Here is a 12,460-nt window from a genome sequence, read left to right on the forward strand (position 1 = left end):
GGGAGACCAGGGTCCCCCAACGAGGCCTGGTGTCTGGCATCATCGATAAAGAGGATGTGGTTCAGAGCCTGTTTCATGCTCTTACACAGCATGTGGCTGGGACATGGCTCTTAAACTTCCCCGTGCCTCAGTTTCCTGACTGTAGAGGCATTAGAGACTCCCCTTATACAGATTGTTGGACCGTGTAAGGGTCAGACCCACAGCTGGGGCATGGAGTACCTTGAAAGGCCCAGTGTCTGCCACCAGGAAATGCAATGACCTCACCTCCTACCCCTTGGGTGCTGACAACCCCCAAATGCTGCCATCTTGAACGTAAAGAACCCTTGGGCTTGATGCCTCCGATTCTTCCTTTCACAGAGGGCAAGTGGAGGCCCAGACTGAGGTCACACAGCGTGTCACAGGCTGGAGAGGAACAGAGTGGCCTCTTCCCAGAAAAGAAGCAGCCACAATTTGCACACAAGGCCCAGAGAGGTTCTCTAGCTTCCTAAGGTCACACAGCTAAGGAGCTCTGAGTACCCTGTGGGGATAAAGAAGCTACCGGCCCCAAGCCTGCTGGGCCCAGGAGCTGCTCTGCAGAGGGAGACTCAGGAGCTGGGGGGGGGGGGGGATGACAGAGGCAGCAGGATGCACTCCACTCACCCCGCCCCTCCCCTGAAGCTCACAGCCTGTGTGGGCTTGGGCAGCCAGCCACACAGGGAGGGGCACAGAGACACATGTCCCTGGCTGGCCCTAGCCTGAACAGGCCAGTGGTAAACACAGCACGGGCAGTGTGCAGCCAAAGATGGCTGCAGTCCCCGGGGCAGGCAGGGCAGGGCACAGTTGCCCATCAGGACCCTGAGGCTCCAAGGGAGGACAGGCTGGCTGGTGAGTGGCCAGCCTGTGTCTTGGGGAAAGCAGAGGCCTCTTGGGTGGGGCTGTCCTAGCACCAAGATGGTCCCTTCAGCCACACGTGCCATCCTGCCCACATCTCTGGGGATCCCTGAGGAGGAATGGGGCGTGGGCATGGTGGAGGCACCGGTCCAGTCCCCAGACTGGGCTGGGCAGAGTGAGACGCGATTCCCTGCTGTGCTGTTTCCTGACCGGAGGGAGTCACTGGGCCTCTCTGTGCCTGTCTCCTTTCTGAGCAGCATTAATTTTCCCTCCAGGCTGATGGGGTGGTGCTGCACTTTGGCCAGGGCACAGGGGTCACATGGCAGCTGGGTGCTCTGCTGGGCACAGCAGGGACACCCTTCCCAGCATGAGTGCACACATGTACCCTGTGCCCAGGGCAGCAGAAACAGGTGTCCAAGCAAGAGAGCTCAGGGGACAGGGACTCTGAGCTCAAGGTCACACACACAGCCAGGGGGAGCGGATCAGAACCACTGTCACGTGAGCAGCACCCACTGCCCGCAGGACCTGTAGAGCCGACCTGAACCAGCTTGGGCCACACTGCATCAGACCAGTGCCCCATTTCACAGAGGAGCCAAAGGGCAGCAGACCTGGCCCCAGCCCTCCCCACACTCTCGGGGCGGTGGGGGGGGGGAGGGGCGTCCTCGCTTGGGAGACCCACTGGGCAGGCATCTCCTGATATGAACTTTGGGCTAGGCCCATCCTCCATTGGTGGTCAGAGCAGGCTCAGGAGCAAGGCAAATATTTACCCCTGATGCTTATCCAGACCTTATCCACAGGCACCGCCCCGCCTCCTGCATTCCTGGAATACACGTCCCCTGACCTCACTGAGCTGGGGCCCTGGCTGGGACCCCCCCAGGGAGGAGCCAGGCTGCCGGCCACTCACTGCCTAGGGAGCCTCAGGTGCCCTGGTGAGGCAGACAGGATGGGAGCACCAGCCGAGCCAGGACACTGCAGGTTGTCCCAGAGTGGCAAGGCCTGTGCTGACGCCATCTGAGGCTGGGTTCATCAGGGGTCCTGTCACCAAGGCTGCGCTCCTGACATCTCCTACTGAGCACGGACAGACAGAGCGAGGGACTCGGCCTGCTCCTGCTTGTCAGGCCTCCCTCCTGCCAAGCCTGGCACCTCTTGGGCTCACTCCATCCTGGGCAGATCCTGTCCCCAGGGAACCGAGAGGTCCCACATTATGGACAAGACTGTCCCACAGGGACCACAAGACAAAGTGAGAGAGATGCCAACCGCACCTTCAGTGGCTCTGTGGTCCCCCTGGCTGTCCCAAGGAGCCCTGTCCACCCTTCAGCACCTAGAAGACCACCTCATTTGCGCTGCTTTCCAGTCTCACAAGTGACTGTCCCCTCCCTAACTTCCAAAACATTCTGATTGTGGTTCTTCCTTTCTTACAGAGTTAAAATGGGGCACCAGGTTATCTCTTCAGTCATGAGGGCCACAGGGCAGGCAACTTGATCTCCTCCTTCCAGACACAGCAGAGTGGAGCCCCAAGGCTGGGCAGCCCTGAGTGCTCAGTGGAGAATTGGATGTCCTCTGCATCCCATCCCCAAGAGCAGTGATGACAGCTGGCCTTAAGGAGCAGATAAGACAGACACACTTGCCAGGAGCACATGCCTGTAATCTCAGCACTTCGGGAGGCTGAGGCAGGAGGATTGCAAATGTGAGCCCAGCCTGGGCAACTTAGTGATAACATGTCTTAAAATAAAAAGTAAAAATAGGCTAAGGATGTAACTCAGTATGGAAACTCTGGTTTCAATCTCTAACAACACATACAAAAAGAAAGAGGGAGGGAGGGAGGGAAGGAGGGAAGGAAGGAAGGAAGGAGGGAAGGAAGGAAGGAAGGAAGGAGGGAAGGAAGGAAAGGAGGGCAGGCAAGCAAAAAGAGAGAAGACTCAGCAAGCTGGCAGCCTGGGGTCCAGGGAACTCTAGGCAGGGCTGCCTGAGAGTCATGAGGTGACCTTGGATGTGGAGCCCTGGCTGTTCCCACTTCCTCTGGCAGCAGCCCACTGGCTCTGCCCTGCAGCACCACAGAGCCCTGGCTCCCTGACTTACTTTCTCCAGCTGGAAGCACAGGAAGGTACTGGAGGGTGGCAGTGCCACGCAGGGGGAGTGTGGAACTGACAGGTTAGGATCAAGGGAAGGTGACAGGTCCAGGGAGGAGAAGGCCCTGTGAGTCCAGGTCACAGGCAGTCCTGCCAGCATCTGGGGCTGGCCCTCGCAGAGCTTCCTGTGTGCAAAGTTCCTGTGGCCAGGGACACCCTGTGCAAAGCTGGCGTGCTGCCCTGGCACCACTGGGGTCTCAAAGAGAGAGTGTTGGGGACAGATGGGGGCTCTCAGGACTACACATCGAACATCTTTGACACCTGACTGTCTCCTTAAAATGGGAACTATAAACTGACTCCTGGGTGATCTTCATTCATTCCCCCCACCCTCACCCCAGTACTGGGGTTTGAACTCAGGGCTGTCACATTGAGCTACATCCGCCTTTTAAAAAAATTTTAATCTTGAGACAGGGTCTCATGGAAGTTGCCCACACTTGACTTGAACTTGTGATCTCTCCTGCCTCAGCTGCCCAGAACAGTGGCATTACAGGAGTGCACTACCTTGACGGGCTTCATTTCCTTTTTCTAGCAACTAATGACCATGTCTAATGCTGCTAGAAGATAAGAAGGAGGGGGATAGCAAAGTGCAGCACCCCACAGCCAGTAGTCCCCTAGGTATCCCAAGGTGGGGAAGACAGGAGATGGATGGGCAGTTTCAGGGGACAGAGGGTGGGAGGGTGTGCCCAGCTGGGTACAGGAGCAGCCTTTCAGAGTCCTGGGGCAGGAAGGCTGGGCAGGGAAGAGCTCAGCTGGAGACAGAGCTGTGGGCAGCCTCAGTGAGCAGAGGCGCTGTGACTTGGGCTGAGGCCCATGCGAAAGAATCACGCCCTGCCCAGCCCAGATTTGCCATGTTTTTAAGGCCACCCTGGAGGACCATCTCCTGCAGGGGATCTAGCCAGGGCCAGATAGTCCTTGCTCAGTCTGTGAGCACCGTCCAGGCCCCAAGGGATGACGACTTCCATCCATCCCGAATCTCCACCATGCTCTGACCAATGGTACACACCTGTGTGCCTTGTAACCCCCTGCCCAAGCTGCCACAGTCACTGGGTGTGGGGCTTGCACAAGAGGCAGGCAGACTGGAGAGAGGAAGAGACTGGAGGCCTGCAGCCCTGACACAAGGCCCTCTCACACTGGAGGAAGCAAGCGGGAAGGGTCATCCCTTCCTTGCCTGCCCAGGTCATCGGGTCCCATCCAGTGTCACAGCCTCCAGCCCAAGGCCTCGTTCAGAGGGGCACCTACCTGGCCTGGGTGGCCAAACCAGAGTCCCTGGTGCCCGCAAGGTACCAATGCTAAGAACTGAAATTGAAGTCTGCTCTCAGGGCTCTGCCCACAGACTGGCTCCACCTTCACTGACTGGCTCCGGCCATGCTGATTAGCTCCACCCACTGCTCACATGGGAGCCCCCATCTCTGGGATTCTCCCAGCCCCAAATCCCCTGCACCATAAAAGGGGCCTAGCACAGGCTCTCAGAAGTCCCTGGAGGTCCTCAAGGAGCCCTGAGCCCAAACCTGTCACCCTGCAGAGGAGAGGACACAGCCCAGGAGGGACAGCCCAGGCCCGGCTGGTGTGGACGCCGCTGCTGGAGACAGGATGAAGAAGCTGAGGGTCCAACCCTGGCCCACAAGCAAGACTCTGGCTCCTCTAGGGCCCGCCTGCCTCCTCCGGGCCAGCCTGTCTTAGACCTTGATTAGCTGACGTCACAGCCGGAGAGCATGCAGGAAGGTCACAAGGCTGAAGGGCACGGGCTCCATCAGGAGCACACACAAGCGGCCCAGCACAGAGTGTTCCCAATGACCCCTTCCTGGGCCAGGGGCCAGCCGCTAGCCATCACGTTCCCCAGTCAGGCATCCCTCTGGGCTTCTGGCCACACGTGGGCCCAGCCAGTCTGAGGCAGTGGCTGAGCCCCAGATGCACAAATGCTGGACAAAGGACAGCGCTCTTACTGCTGGTGGGAGGTGGCAGTTCGGAGCACTGGCTCTAATGTCACCCAGGCCTGGACAGAATCCCAGCTCTGCTGCTCACAAACCAAGTGGCCTTAGCCAAGTGCCTATGCCGCCCCCTGCCTCAGTTTCCTCAATGGGGTAGTGTAGACAGAGAAGGTCTTATGGGGTGACAGCATGTGGCCCAGGCCCGGTGTCAGGAGCTCTTGCTATTTACAGTCATCAGCTCCCATTCCAGGGGCGGCCGGGGGGCTGCTCGAACTGTGGACCTCCCAGTTCCTTCCATGGCCCACCCCCCCAAGAGAGCTCACCTTCGAGGCTCTGAGGAAGCCAGTCTTTGCCCCAGAATCTGCTGGGGGGTGGCGTTCAGGCCCCGCCCTTGTCTCTCCCCTGTCCCTGGGGTCCCAAGCCTCCACATCTCTATCTGTCCCTGTGCTGGGTAGGAAGGGCGATGTCTGCCAGGTTGCTGGGGCCTTCCCAGGAGCTTCCCCGCTGAGGGCCTCAGGGCAGGCCCACGATCCCCCTTCTTCTCTCCCAAATCTGGGGTCTCCCTTGTTCTCTCATGAAGGATGTTATGGTTTATATCTAGATGTCCCCTGCAGAGCCTCTTGTGCTCAGAGGTGGGGGTCTGGTCAGAAGAGGCGCTCACTGGGAACATGGCCTGGAAGGTGGATCTCCCCTCCTGGTTCCTTGCTTCCCTCTCTGCTTCCTGGCCCAGGAGGTGACCAGCTTTCCTCCACTAGACCCTTCCACCCCGCCTGCCTGCCTTGGAACGAGCCTACTATGGACTAAGAGCATAAGCTAAGTCAAACCTCTCCTTCTTTAAGTTATGGGTGTCAGGTACTTTGTCCCAGTGAGGAGGAGAGTAACAAAGACAAGGGGCTCTCAGCTCAGCAATTTGGTTGGATCCTCGGGGCAGTGACTCCTTCACCTGCCCATTCATCCTCAGGACTGAGAAACCGGCTGTCTGGGCCCAAGAAGGGCCTGAAAGGAGGAGCTGAGGCCAGCCCGGAATGGTGTCCTTTTCCAGTCTCCACAGAACCAGCACTGGGTCTGCAGGTACGGAACTGCCATGGTCTGAATGTGTCCCCAAAAGTGCCTGTGTTCGAAACTTGACAACAAATTCTTATGCTGATGGCGTTTGGAGGTGGGGCCTTTAGGAAATAATCAGGGTGAGATGAGGTCATAAAGTTAGATCCCCGACATGACAGTGACTTTCTAAGGGGAAGAGAGACCTGTGCTGGCAACCTTGCTGCCTGGCCATGTGACGCCCTCTTTCACATCAGGATACAGCAGGAGGCCCTCAGAAAGCACAGGCCAGTGCCAGGCTTTTAAACCTACAGCCTCCAAAGCTATGGCCAAATCAACTTCTGTACTTTACAAATTATTCAGTCTCAGGGATTTTGTTATAGCAACAGAAAACAGACTGAGACAAGGCCATGGCAGGTGTGGCATGACCCAACTTGGACCAACAATCAAGCCTGCTGACACTTGCATGGCATTCACCACACCTGTCACAGGCTGGTTTTATTTTATTTACTTATTTTTTACAGGCTGGTTTTAATAGACATTGTTTACAAATGCGACCACACAGTCCCCAAGGCAATTCTTCTATGTGAGTAATGTCACCTCCATTTCACGGGTGAAGAAACAGAGGCCTGGAAACATGAGGTCACTGCCCAGGGTTAGGAGGGGACAGAGTTGGGCTGCAGAACCCATGTGCTGTCTTCCTGGGGGCCTTGGGGGGAGTGAGAGAGGGGCCTAGACCAAGCCTCCCAGCCTGGCCACAGGTGCTGCCGGGGATCTGACTTAACTGAGCTGGGGGGATAGCCACATTTTCCTGGGGAAAAAGGCACACACTTGAGGTGGACCAGCCTAGGACTGGGAGCTGAGTCCTCTGTTATCCTGGGTTTTGAGCTCCTGAAATAGATCCCCACCCTCTCCCAGTAAAGCAGCCCCTGGGCCCAGACGTGGGTGGGACAGATGAGCGGATGGCTGGGGAGGCCAGTGCAGCACACGGTGGGATGACACACAGGCCCCGCCACCCAACTCACTGGCACCATCCTGTGACTCCACCTAGTGCTGGTGCCCCCACCCTGGCCTGCACCCCTTGGCCTACTGCAGCCTCTGCAGTTCCCTCCCGTCAGGACCAGAAAGGCACAGAGGGAGGAAGGAGCCGTGGGCCCCACCCAGGCCGAGAGAGACACAGGGACACTGAGAGGAAGAGGCAAGGGGAGTGGCCCGTGCTGGCTCTGCCTGTGCCCTGGATAGTGCCCCACCCACTCGCCTGTGGACAGGCGTCCCAGGGTCTGAGTGTGTTCCCAAGAGTCCTAGCCCACTGTGAGGACTGAGGCCGGCCTAGGCCAACTTCCCCTGCCATATGACTCCTCTTGACTCAAGCCCTATCTCCTGCCAGCTCCTCTCCTGGAAGTCATCACTCTGGTCGCCCCACCGCCTAAACTGTCACCTTGTCTTGACTGTGTCTCGACTGTCCTGCCTCTGCACTGTCACCCTCACTGGTCCTGCAGCCTGGAAGGTCCTTGTGATCTGATGCAAGGGAATGATCACAGTGGCTCTGCTGTGGACTCCCTAACCCCAGCCACTGCCCCACCCAGCACCCCAGGACATTGCTGCAAGGCCTGGGGACAGAGACACTGCGAGGCTCAGAATGATGCACCCAAGACCACTGCACTTGGAGCTGTCACTACCTTATGGGCAGGGGCTCGGGATGCTCAGGTGCAGGGACCTTCCCACAGCAGATTAACTCTAGGTGGCTCCTAGGCTATCTCCACCACCCGATGTCACAGCCACTTAGACCCATTCGCCTGGGTGCCCTGACCCTTCTTGGCCTGCAGACAACTGAGCTGGGCTGGGCACAAACCGGCAGGGGCAGGTGGGCGAGGGGGAGAAGACTGGGAGGGAGGGTGCCCCTTTCTGGCTTCCACCAAAGCCCACTGACTGGACCACCATGCTCCACCCACCACAGGAGCTAGGAGAACACAGGGCCCTCCCCAGCCCCAAGAACGGACTCTGGGTGACCCCCAAGCCTACTGCCCTGGAGTATAAACTCATCCTGCCCCAAGTCTCCAGCCACGGGACATTCACAGCTGGGTAGTGTCCACTTCTCCTCTCTGCTTCTTCCTATAGACGAAGCCCAGAGTGGGTGGGGGAGCTGCCCAAGAGCACTAGTGGCAGGCGGCTAGTCCTGGACATGATCTCAGGTCTCCAGGCCCCAGGACCAAGCCCCACTAGGGGGCTCCTCCTGCTCCTGTCCCAGGTCAGTGACTGTCTAGAAGGAGCTGGGTCACCAGGATGCGTGGGGTGAGGAGAGGTGTGGGCCTGAGCTCCTGCCAACAGGAGGCCTGGGAAGGTCAGGGTAGGGCAGTGGAACAGCCAGAGGTCGGGTTTCCTTTCTCAAGAGGGCACGGTTCCTGGCGGCAGCTCCCACAGGAATAGGAGCAGGGCCAGCCTCGGGAAGCTTGGGGTGGGACGGAGGTGATGCTGGGCTGGGTTTCCTGTTGGGGGGTGGCAGTCCTCGCAGAGGCCGGGTGACCTGTGTGGCGTGGCCTGGGGACAAGCCAGGCTGGATTCTGCCTCATCCCTGACCCTGGCCCATCCTCCAGCCAGTCCGGCTTCCTGTCTTAGCGGCCTCACCCGGCCCAGGGGAGAGGGAGGACCCGAGAGGCCTCTGCAGAAACCAGTCTCACTTCGGGCAGCTGACAGGAGGTGTCAGGTGAGCCTGGTGTGCTCGGGGCCTCTGGGCCTGCCAGCATTTGGTCTGCAGGATGAGGCCCTGGCGAAAGTACTGCAGGGTTTCTTCCCTGAGCGCACAATGGGACAGAGCTGGCAGGGCCTCCCAGCACTGGCTTCCCCCACCTTGGGCAGTGCCACTATGAGACCAGGATGATGAGAGGGGATGACTCAAGGCCTGCTTCAGGCCTCAAGGTAGAACCTCCCAACAAAAAGTGTGGCCACCATGGCAGCAGTGCAGCCCTCGGCCCTGCCCCAGACCATGAGATGCCCCCTGGGGGAGGACCCTTCACCCACTCCAGCTTGGCACACCTGGACCTTCACAGTGTCTCGGGCCCGGGTGGCCCAGGTCACTCTGTGTGGCCTCAGGAGATGGGCAGGCACCTATCAATGGGCTGTGGGTACAGTAAGAGTGCAGAGGTTGGTGGCTTGACCAGCGAGGGCAGATGGAGCACAGGCCCGCGGCCACTTCCCTACCCATCACGGGTCCCAGGGCACAGGCTATGGGAGGCACTCGCCTCAGTCTCCATCACAGCTGCTGCCAACAGGAGACTTAGAAAGCAGGCAGGCCACAGCAAGGCGGGCTCTGGGCTGGCCTGTGGCCACCAACACAATAGCCTTTTCTGCTTAGGCTGGGAAGGACTGCAGATGGGGGCTGGGTCGCCCTTGGGAGGACTCTGGGATGGACCAGAGCCGAGAACAGGAATCCTGTGCCTGGAGACCTCCCAGGAAGGCAAACCACACTGGCCCCTCTTGGCCGGGGCTCCTGACAGCAGGCAGGTGAGTCTGCTCAACAAGGGCAGACCTGGCTCACACCAAACCCTGGCTACCAGTGCAGGGTGCAGAGGGCTTGTCGGTATGGCCCTGCACAGCCCCCCATGGCACTTCTGTCTGTGGACAGAGGGCTGGAGGGACTCAGAAAGAGGATGCTGAAGGACTATGGCAGGGCGAAAGATGGAAGTCAGACTTCAGCCTGGTGTGAGCCAGGCACAGTCACCAGGAAGAGAGCGCTCTCCAGCTCTCGGCACAGCATGTGCGAATGGAGCCGGGGACACCAGGCCTGTGGCTTTACAGTGAGCCTAGATGAAGGGTGACTCCACGGCCACCACCTCCCAGAGCAAGACGCAGGTGTCTTGCGCTCAGCACCTGAATGCTGACCCCCACTTGCTTCTGTCTCAGAAGCCTCAGCTCTGGCTGCCACCTCCCTGAAGCAAAGGGCCCTCTTCCCAGCCAGAAACACCTGCTCAGTCCTCGGGGACTCAGCAGCATCTCTACCTCTCCCCCTGTGCCCTTCCCCGACACTGGGTTTCATCCTCCCAGATGGCAGTCAACATGGACAAGGTCACAGGGTCTCTGCAACGAAAGAGGACCAGGCCACCCAACAGCAAGACAACAGGTCACAGATGGGTTTGACAGAGGTTCTGGAAAGTGGGTGCTTACTGTGTATCTGTGGAGTTAACCAGGGCTGGCTGGATATACACAGAAGGCCTGACTTACGTGCTCCTGCCAAGGAGGCCAGGGCACCACAGCAGATGGTGGTTGTGTTCATAGGCCCTACCGTCTGGATGACGTTGCCTTTTAGGCTTTTCCTAAAGAAGACGCTGCCACTCTCTGTGTCCTGAGGGTCCTTCTGTGATGAAACCCAGGGTCTGTCCTTGGCAGATGGAGCAGAGAAGGTTAGAGACCCAGGGAGGCCAGAGGACCGGACAGGGCTGTCCCTAGCCCAGGTGCCCACACTGTGCGGACCCTCTCCCTGGCTCTGAGTGTCAGCCTCCTGGCTGCAACCATTGTGAACTGCTTACCGAGACCAACAGGGAAGGGAGGCAGCCTCGTGACAGCTAAGGTTTCCTTGACCCAGGAGACAGGGCATGTGTGCAAACACACACACACACACACACACACACACACACACACACACACACAGAGCCACTTGCTGCAGGTCAGGTGGACATGCAGCCCAGCAGGGCAGGGGCTGGACCAGCTCAGGTTTCTGTGTCCCCGAAGGACAAGGGACTGGCTGCTTTCCTTTACCCAAAAGAGTGCCCTTTCCAAGTGCTTGCTTCCCCCTTCCTGGATGTGCTAGGGCCATGCTGGAGGGGAAGCAGCAGGGTGAGGGGATGGGGGTGCATGCACCCAGCCTAGCTGGCTCCACCTGGTGCTTTTCTTCTGCCCTCCCCACCCCAAGGGCAGATGTTGGGAAACTGATGGGGCAGCCACTCCCAGGTAGCAGGGAGAACCCAGAGCCCTGGGCTGGACCAGGAGAGCCAGGGTTCAGGGAAGTGCCAGCTGTCAGTGAGCTCCACCTGGGAGCTGGTTCAAGCTGGATTCTATGGCACGTGGCCCTGGGGGCACTGAGGGGACACAGGAGGGGTATCTAGTCCCACCTCAAAGGTGTGCTTTGCCTGTGGTCTCAGCGTGGGGAAGGCCTGCGGGCAGGGGCCTCACCCTTGGAGGGCAGGCCTGGCTGCTCCGTGGGTGCCTGTGGCCAGCTCCCACCTGTCCTGCCTCGGGCCCGAAGCCCACTGCACAAGAAGCCACAGAGAATGAAAGTGAGGCCACGAGTTCCTGAGTAGAAGCCACCTGCAGCCCAGCCTGGCTCTGCAGACAGCACCACAGTGTCCTCTGTGCAACCTCTCCAGTGTGCCACTTTCTGCTGGGGAGCACAGATGCGCAAGGGAACTAACCACAAGGCGCCCGCTCATCAGATGTGGAGGCAGGATTCCAATCCAACCCTGGGGTCCAGGCTTTCCCCCAGTACCCAACCTCACCATGCAGGAGCTGTGCCCTCCATAGCTGGGCCTTGCCCATCCCCTACACTGGGCTTCCCAAAGCCAAGCCTGAGTTTTCAGGGTGCACAGGGCTGCCCGGTGGCTCCAGCCTGGAACCCCAGCCAGTCCCACTTCATCCTCCAGCTGCTCCTTGTTTGGGCCAGCAGCGTTGTGGGGCTCCAGGGTGGAAAAGGAAGAAAAATGCGTGTGGAGGTCAAGAAAGAAGAGAATTACAGGAAGCAGACAGAGCTGGGAGATCCCAGCACAAGGGGGAGGTGAAGGGCAGCAAAGAGACCCCAGATGGAGCAGAGAAGAATCAGAAAACACAGAAAGAGAGGAAGAGCCTTGGAGAAACAGGAAGAGGATGGGAGAGAGGACAGCGAGGCAAGGGCACTGGGAAGGAACAGAGGGCAAGAGGGGAGACACAAAGAAAGAGAAAGGCAAAAGAGGGTGAGAGGAAGACAGGAAGGAAGAAATGGAGGATGGAGTGGAGGTGGGAGAAAGGCAGCCAGGCTAACAGGAGGTCACGGAGGGAAGCAGAGGCCTTGGAAAGCCAGGAGAGACGTACCAGGCAGGGCCGCCCACCGAACATTAAATACCTAACAGGAGATGACAAATCAAATGGGAATTACTGCGGTAAAAACATAATTAGAAACTTGATTGAAGTTAAACAGAATTTACATAACACTGCAAATTAACTTTACATGGAAACTATTCACTGGGAAGGCATGAAAAGGCATTTCATTAGTAATTTATATTTAAACAATAAGCACAATGGAGCCCTCTGATGAAGAACTCCGTGCCTCCCATCAGAGCAGTGCCAGTGGCTGCCGGAGGACCGGGGGCCATGCCAGGGTGGACACACACAGGACAGATGGAAATCCGGTGCCAGTTCTGTGGCTGACTTGCTGTGTGGCCTTGGGCTGGTGTCATACCTTCTCTGGGCTTCTATCTCCTCACCTTCAAAAATGAGGATGTTGGAGAGGCGGTTTGTGTGTCTGGA

The 12,460-nt window shown here is 58.5% G+C and overlaps 1 protein-coding gene across 7 annotated transcripts in view; it reads right to left on the bottom strand.

Moving 5' to 3' along the window:
• Zmiz1 (zinc finger MIZ-type containing 1) overlaps positions 1-12,460 on the bottom strand; it is a 191,988-nt gene that overhangs the window by 121,324 nt on the left and 58,204 nt on the right. The window contains exon 1 of one of the 7 annotated variants that reach the window (XM_004846385.4): positions 4,508-4,527. The exons of 5 other annotated variants lie outside the window; for them this stretch is intronic. The gene's annotated coding sequence lies outside the window, so the exon portion shown is untranslated. Of the gene's footprint in view, positions 1-4,238; positions 4,259-4,507; positions 4,528-12,460 lie in introns of those variants that run through there. One more of the 7 variants, XM_004846384.4, reaches the window with a different exon arrangement.

Source organism: Heterocephalus glaber, unplaced genomic scaffold (assembly GCF_053883595.1).
Source record: "Heterocephalus glaber isolate CG9 unplaced genomic scaffold, H.glaber_assembly_v1.0 deba00001497, whole genome shotgun sequence".
In the NCBI taxonomy this organism is placed as follows: domain Eukaryota; kingdom Metazoa; phylum Chordata; class Mammalia; order Rodentia; family Bathyergidae; genus Heterocephalus; species Heterocephalus glaber.